The sequence below is a fragment of the Mastomys coucha genome, unplaced genomic scaffold (genome assembly GCF_008632895.1).
Source record: "Mastomys coucha isolate ucsf_1 unplaced genomic scaffold, UCSF_Mcou_1 pScaffold16, whole genome shotgun sequence".
NCBI classification, from domain to species: Eukaryota; Metazoa; Chordata; class Mammalia; order Rodentia; family Muridae; genus Mastomys; species Mastomys coucha.
Window position 1 is genome coordinate 53,028,876 of NW_022196898.1, and position 7,210 is coordinate 53,036,085.

Below are 7,210 nucleotides of genomic sequence, written 5' to 3' on the forward strand. Positions count from 1 at the left end.
AAAATGATGTTTCTGTGTGCAGGTTTGTGCATGAGGACAGGTCTCATGGAGGCCTGAAGAGGGTACTGTATTCCTCTGGGCTGGAGCTATAGTAGGCTGTGAACTAGCAGATGTGGGTGCATAGAACTGAATTTGGGCACCCTACAAAAGAGCATCAAGTGCTCTTAACCACCAGTCCATCTCTCCAGCCCCATAGTCTCCTATGTGTAGTTTTGGCTCACCTTGAATTCTCAGGCTCCAGAGTGCCAGGTGTGAGTCAGTGTGTCTAGTTACAAATATGCTTTTAAGCAGTATGTTAAACTACATTGTTTAAATATCTCAATTAGCCTACTACAAATTTAACTTAGGACCATTATTTTGTTTTCCTGAGATATGGTCTAAGTAGTGTAGCCTGGCCTAACCTCGGGTGTAGATTACTTCCCAAGGCCAGGGTTATGGCAGGTACTCCTTGTACATAGCGATGGCTTTCTTCAAAGCATCTTCATTCAATTCTATCACATACTTTGACTATAACCACATCCTCAATCATCCTTCTTCCCCCGACCCTGACACCTGTCCCCTTCTCCCAGTCTAGCTTCCACTCCCATGTCACATGTGTGTGTGGTCTTAGGTATCTGTGGAAAAATCTACAAGTGAGGAAAAAATTGTAACTTTTGTTTATTGTGCTTGATATGATGATCTCTGGTTGCATCCATTTATTCTGCGAGTAGGATAAATTTCTTCCTCTTTATGGACGGATAAAATGCCCTTGTGCAGATACACGTTTTCTTTACCCCCTCACATGTTAGCAGAAAGATCTCAGCTCATTAATATTCGGCTATTATGAATACTGCTACAATGAACATGAGTCCTCTGGGTGTTTATCCAGGAGCGGTGTAATAGGGGTCTAATTTTAGTTTTCTGAGAAAATGTTAATACTGACTTCCATACCTCAGTGCCCTGGACCACCTGAAGAGTATAACTCTTTTAGGCAATCTTTCTTAGGTTTGTCTCCTTTCCCCTGTCCACCCTCTTCCTTCTGTGTCTCCATACAGTTATGGCTGGCCTTGAATTTGCACAATCTTCCTGCATCTGCTCCTCAAGCCCTGGAGCCACAGGTATGCACCGTCACCACACCTGGCCTTAAAGCTAGCTGACAGGGAGACGAAATTTGAGCACATTTATCTGTCAGCTAAGGATGTCAACCTCTTTTCCATGTTTACTGGCCATCCACACTTCTTCATTTGGAAAGTGTCTGTTTCATAGCTCACTTATTGATGAGGTTGTTTTACTTTTTTGTCATTTTCCTTATTTTACATATGTTTATTTTTGTGTGCTGTATATGTGTGCATACCTATGTGCCATGGCATATGTATGGAGGTCAGAGAACAACGTGTGGAGTTGGTTCTCATTCCATCATTTGGGTTACATTAACCCAGTTCTGGATGTCAGGCTTGACCCTCTGAGCTACCCTGGCAGCCCAGGTTTTTGTAGTAAAACATTACTCTCGGGTCATGTGTAACAGGTAAAGTTTTCATCTAGCTCCACAGCTGTCTCTTTCCTCGATTGTCTCCTTTGCTGTGCAAACTTTCAAATCTCATACCATTTATTTCCTGAGTTATTTGATCCACCACATTTGGGTAATTTCTGTACAGGACTGTCCAGTTTGCCTAGCACCATTTGTTGAGGAGGATGTCTTTTCTCCAGTGTACGTCTTTGGCATTAAGTGGCCATAGCTGTGTGGGATTATATCCAGGTCCTCTCTTCTGTCCCTCTGAGCCACATTTGGAGCTAGTGGCATGCTACTTTTGTTACTGTGTCTACAGTATGAGTACACGGTGTAAGTGTGGCTTAACTGGAGGCACTAGGACACCTCCAGCATGCCTTTTCTCACTCAGGCTTGCTTGGGCTGGTCTAGGTCTTCTGTGATTCCTTGTGTTAGGCTTGTTTTTTGTGTTTATATCGTGAGGAATGCTACTGGAGTTTTGATGGAGATTGTACTGATTCTGTAGATTGCTTTTGATGAGTGTTATTTTTGTTGTATCAAGTCTGCTGACCCACAGACATAGAAGATCTTTCCATCTTCTAGAGTCTTCCTCAACTATTCTTCAGGGTTCTGAAGTTCTCACTGTAGAAAGCTCTTACTTCCTGGTTAGGTTCACTCCTCTGGGTTTTAGTCCTGACTTATTTTTGAAGCTGTTGTGAACAGGGCTGCTCTCCCGAGTCCTTTCTCAAAGTGTCTGCTGCTGGCACGCAGGAAAGGGACTGATTTCTATGCTGATTTTGTATTCGGCTGCTTTGCTCAGTGTTTACCAGTTCTAAGAGCAGCTTTCAGTCAATCTGTCTAACAAGGTCACATTTCTACAAGGATCTGCTGAAGGGTGTGGCACCTACTCAGTCTCAGAGCACATGCAGGCAGAGAGACCTGGCGGTAAACACAGTACCAGAGTTTATAGCTTCCAAGGGGGGGGGAAACAAATACTATTTTCCTTCTACTTTTTCTTCCCAAACTGTAACTGTGACAGTTTTTCTTCCAAATGAAGGCAACATGATGATTTCATGTACTCTCCAGCACTCAAAGAAGCCACCAGCTCCTCCAGGGCCACTGCACTGAAGCGAGGAGAACGCGCACACAGATGCGCACTTCCGTGTGTCATCAGTGTGTTCTAGCATATCCTGTAAATCCTTTACCACACAGAAAAAGGTCCCTAATGTATGTAACTTTGGCGCCAACTGCTGACTTCCCCCTGAGTGAATTCCAGCCTCTGGTGGGTCTCACAGTAGTATTAAAGATTATGTGCTCTAAGTTATTGTAAAAAGAAAAAAAGAAAAGAATTCTGATTAGAAGCCCCCAACAAACTTAATAAAGCTGCCTGTCACTCAAAGCTGTATTGGGCACAACAAAGAACTCCGGCCTTGGCAGCCACTCCTATCTGAGTGGCTGGGAGACTTCCTCTTCCAGATGCGTCTCAGGAAGTCAGGACTTTAGAAATCCTTACTTAGATGTCCAGTGCTGTTTAAGGACTAACCTCCTTCCTTGTTTGGTTATGTTTGTTTTATTTCTGAGCTAGGGTCTTACTCTGCGGAACATTCTAGACCAGACATGGACTTACAGCGATTTCCTGCCTCAGCCTCTCTCGTGCTGAAGTCACGTGCGCAGGCCACCACCCCTGGCTCAAAAACTTTACAAATTTGTTTTACTTCTCTGCTTGTTGCTCTGTGCAGGTGTGGGAATGAGGAATGTGTGCCATGGTGTGCCTGTGGAGGTTAAATGACAGGAATCATTTCTCTCCTTTAGCTTGAGTCCCAGGGATCGAACTTAGGTCATCAAGCCTGGACAACAAGTCATTGTATCCAAGGAGCCATCTCACTGGTCTTGACTTAATTATCATTATATATTTTAAGATTCTATCGTTTATCTATGTGTGTATGTACATCTGTGAGTGTATGTGTGCACATGAATACAGGCGCCCATAGAGGCCAGAAGAGAGTGATGGTCCCTGAAGCTGGAGTTGCAGGGAGTTGTGAGCCACCCTACACGGATGATGGGAACCAAACTCAAGTTCCATAAAAGAGCAACTAGTACTCTCTCTCTTTTTTCTCTGTTTTTGAGTGGGGTGGGGGGAAGGGGGTTCAAGATAGGGTTTCTCTGTATAGCCCTCCTGTCCTGGAATTAGTTCTATAGACCAGACTGGCTTCAAACTCACAGAGATCTACCTGCCTCTGCCTCCTGAGTGCTGGGATTAAAGACGTGAGCCATCACACTAGGCTGTGGAACAAACACTCTTCCCCACTGAGCTATCTCCCAGCTCCCCGCTTTAGTAATTAGTAACTACTATTCTTTCATTTTTCTCCATGGAAGGCATTAGGGGAGCTGCCCCTCTGCAGTCAGGACCACAGCCAAAGGCCACAGCACCCAGAGTGAAGCACAGGGAGGAACTGAACTCCTGCTGCATGGTGCTGGTTTTTTACTTTTACTTTTCTCACCAAGACCACAGGTAGAGGGGATGTCCTATTCTGCTCTTCCTCTCTCTTCCCATGATGCTAAGCAGAATAATAGGCAAATGAGAAAGGCACTCCCCAAATACCAACAGAGCAGAGTAAAGCAACTGGACATACAGGCACCAAGGCAAGAAGGCAGAAACAATGCTAAAAACGGCTAGTCATATTGCTTTCTTTTCTCCAATAGTTTTAGAGTCATCAAACATTTTTTGTTTAGAGGTTCAAAAGTATGACTAAAAGCAGCAGTGTTATTTCAGTAAAGCACAGGGTGTTCCTGAGAGGCACAGAATGCCAGTCCTTGGCTGGACAGAACAGCTAGATGGCCCTGAGGAACACAGACTTAGATGCTCTGGCCCTTTGCTTCTTAACAGGTAAAATGAAACAAATAAGGTGCTCTCCAAAGGCCCTCTTAGTTCTGCTCTAAACAGGCATAAAGACTGGAGGTGAAGTCAATGTAGACTGCCAGCCTACAAGGGGCTGGATTTTACCCCTACTATACAAATTTGATTAAACCCAAATCAAGTCTCTGACCAGTTATGAAAAACAGACATCTCCATCTAAGAATAAAATTAGTATCATCTTCAGAGTCATTGACATTAGAAAGCAGTCTAGCCTACACAAGAAAAAAAAATCCACTCTTTATCAAGATATGAAGAACTATAACTCTTGGGCTGGAAAGACAGCTTGCTGGGAAACTGCTTGTTGTACAAGTTCAGATTCTCAGTACCCACATAAGAAAGTGGGCTACGGCAGCATGCACCTGCAGCCCCAGTCAGGACTGGAGAGAGAAGAGACAGGCAGACAGATCATTAGAGCCCACTGATCAGCTAATCTAGCCAACTAGTGAGGACTAGGCTCATTGAGACGCCGTGACTCAAGAACTATGGTGAAGAACAACAGAGAAAGACATCCTTTGGCCTCTGTACATGCATGCACAGGGATATGTATCATACATAACAAACACAGACACAGACACAGACACAGACACACACACACACACACACACACACACACACATCTTGTATCTATAAAATCACTTTTTTTCCCTAGATTTATTTACTATTATAAATGAGTACACTGCAGCTGTCTGTCTTCAGACCACCAGAAGAGGGCATCACATTTCATTATGGGTGGTTGTGAGCCACCATGTGGTTGCTGGGATTTGAACTCAGGACCTTCGGAAGAGCAGTCAGTGCTCTTATCTGCTGAGCCATCTCACCAGCCCTATAAAATCATTTCTATACACAAATTTTAATAGCCAGAAGGTTTTATTAATAGTATCAACTCATTTTACTTATTGTTTATAATGCTATACAAACAGTATACAGGAAGGGAAAAGCCACAGCTGTGTAACTCAAGACCAACAGAGTCTAGTAATCTCACTTCATAAATATTAAACTGTAGCAATTCTTTGCTATCTGTACATTTGAGTGCACTCTTGATGTACTGTGATACTTCTTACAATAAGACACATCCAAACTGCATTATGATTCAGCATGGCAGCAGTGGTGTTCCTGTGGGTGGTGTGGAGGTGACACTGACCTGATAATTGGTGGCTGCACTTTGGTCCTCGGGTACGATGTCTTAGAGGTTTCCTTTAGTTAAACTTTTAAAAAGCTGACATACTTAAAATGTCGTCGGCATGGTGGGAAAGTGTCCAACACTGCAAAACAAGAAGAAATTCACTGACCATGTGATCACACTATGAGGAAAGTGTCACCACACTGGTGTCACCTAGGACCACAGCTGGTAAAGGCCGACAGCCGTAGGTTGTTAATGACAGGAGGAAAATCACTCAGTCCCTGGGCTGAAGCTGAATATGTACATGAAACACTGGGCTCTGACTTCCCTGTTGCAAGAGGTAATTACTAGGGGGGGGGGAGCTACTGAAATATTTTTTCATTTTCTTTTCAGATAGGAGCCTAGAATGGCCTTAAACTCAAATGGTGATCCTCCTGCCTTATCGTCCAAGATACGGAAATCTCTTCTGATGTCTACTGCCATTTCAATGACTAGCTTGTCAAGGACACTAGGCACAAACTTTCTCTGCCAAAAGCCTGTCTGCAGGAGACAACATGACTCACTCACAATGCCACAATGCACATTGGAACATCGTCAGAACTAAAATGTTCTACCTGGCAAATCTGGGTAAGGAAATGTCTGATCTTACTCCCCGATAACCACAACAAATCAATGTGTGCCCATTTCTACTGTTTATAAGGATGGCCAAACACTGACAACTTCTATTTTTCCCATCATGACTACACATTAAATGTTGGCTTATAAACAAATGTTTTTGCTTATATTTTTCAATAGTATTAACCTACTATAAAAAAGAAAAGAAAGACACACATATAACCCATAACATGAAAGACGTGAAACTGACAAGAGAAAAAAAGGAGGCATGGGGAAAGAAGTGAGTCAAGGAATGGAAGAGAAGAGGGCCTGGGGTGGGGAGGAGGGGTGGGTGGTCATGCTCAGAACACAATATACATGTATGAGAACTGGAAAAGATGAAATAACAAAAACAAAAGGAAAAAGGAAGTAGGAAGGCTTTATTTCGATTTATTTATCAAGTCAACAGTTAAAACTCTGAATCTCCCAATTTAGGAGAGGCAGCGTGGGTCCTTCACAGTCAAGAGGACAGCATGCAAGCCAACCACTAAACAATCAACTCCAGCAACTCTACCAGCTCTCGGGCAGAACTATACAGCTCAAGGTTTTCAGGAAAAGGCTGCTCTTAACCCACACCCATTATCAGAACCATCACTGCCAGGTTTCAGGCACGCCACTCCACATGGCGGGCTGTCGACTCCTGTTTTCTGAGTGAGCTGTTACTCGTCACTGACAGCATCCATTAAGTGACTTTGAAAGGCGGGATCATTCCAACCAGATGCCCAGCTTACTCTTTCCAGAAGAACCCTCCAAGACCTTGTTGGCCCCACAGTTTACACCCAGACACTTCTGTGTAAGGAATGCTACAGTCTATAAATCTGAGAGAAAAACCACTTGTGGACAAGCTGTCTGGTATGTTCTCATTGCCAGCTGACAGTACTTTAAACTTTAGAGTTTTCTTCTTTTTCCCTTCTTTGTATAACCCTGGCACTCACTCTGAAGACTGGACTGGCATAAAACTCACAGAGATCTACCTGCCTCTGCCTCCCAAGTGCTGGGATTAAAGGTGTGTGCTACCACTGCCTGCTCAGTTTTCTTAAAAAAAAAAAAAATA

The 7,210-nt window shown here is 43.6% G+C and overlaps 1 protein-coding gene across 4 annotated transcripts in view; it reads right to left on the reverse strand.

The window, feature by feature from the left end:
* Cttnbp2nl (CTTNBP2 N-terminal like) overlaps window positions 1-7,210 on the reverse strand; it is a 49,107-nt gene that overhangs the window by 28,431 nt on the left and 13,466 nt on the right. For all 4 annotated transcript variants that reach the window (XM_031375080.1, XM_031375081.1, XM_031375078.1 and 1 more), the window contains one exon: window positions 5,524-5,644. The gene's annotated coding sequence lies outside the window, so the exon portion shown is untranslated. The remainder of the gene's footprint in view (window positions 1-5,523; window positions 5,645-7,210) is intronic.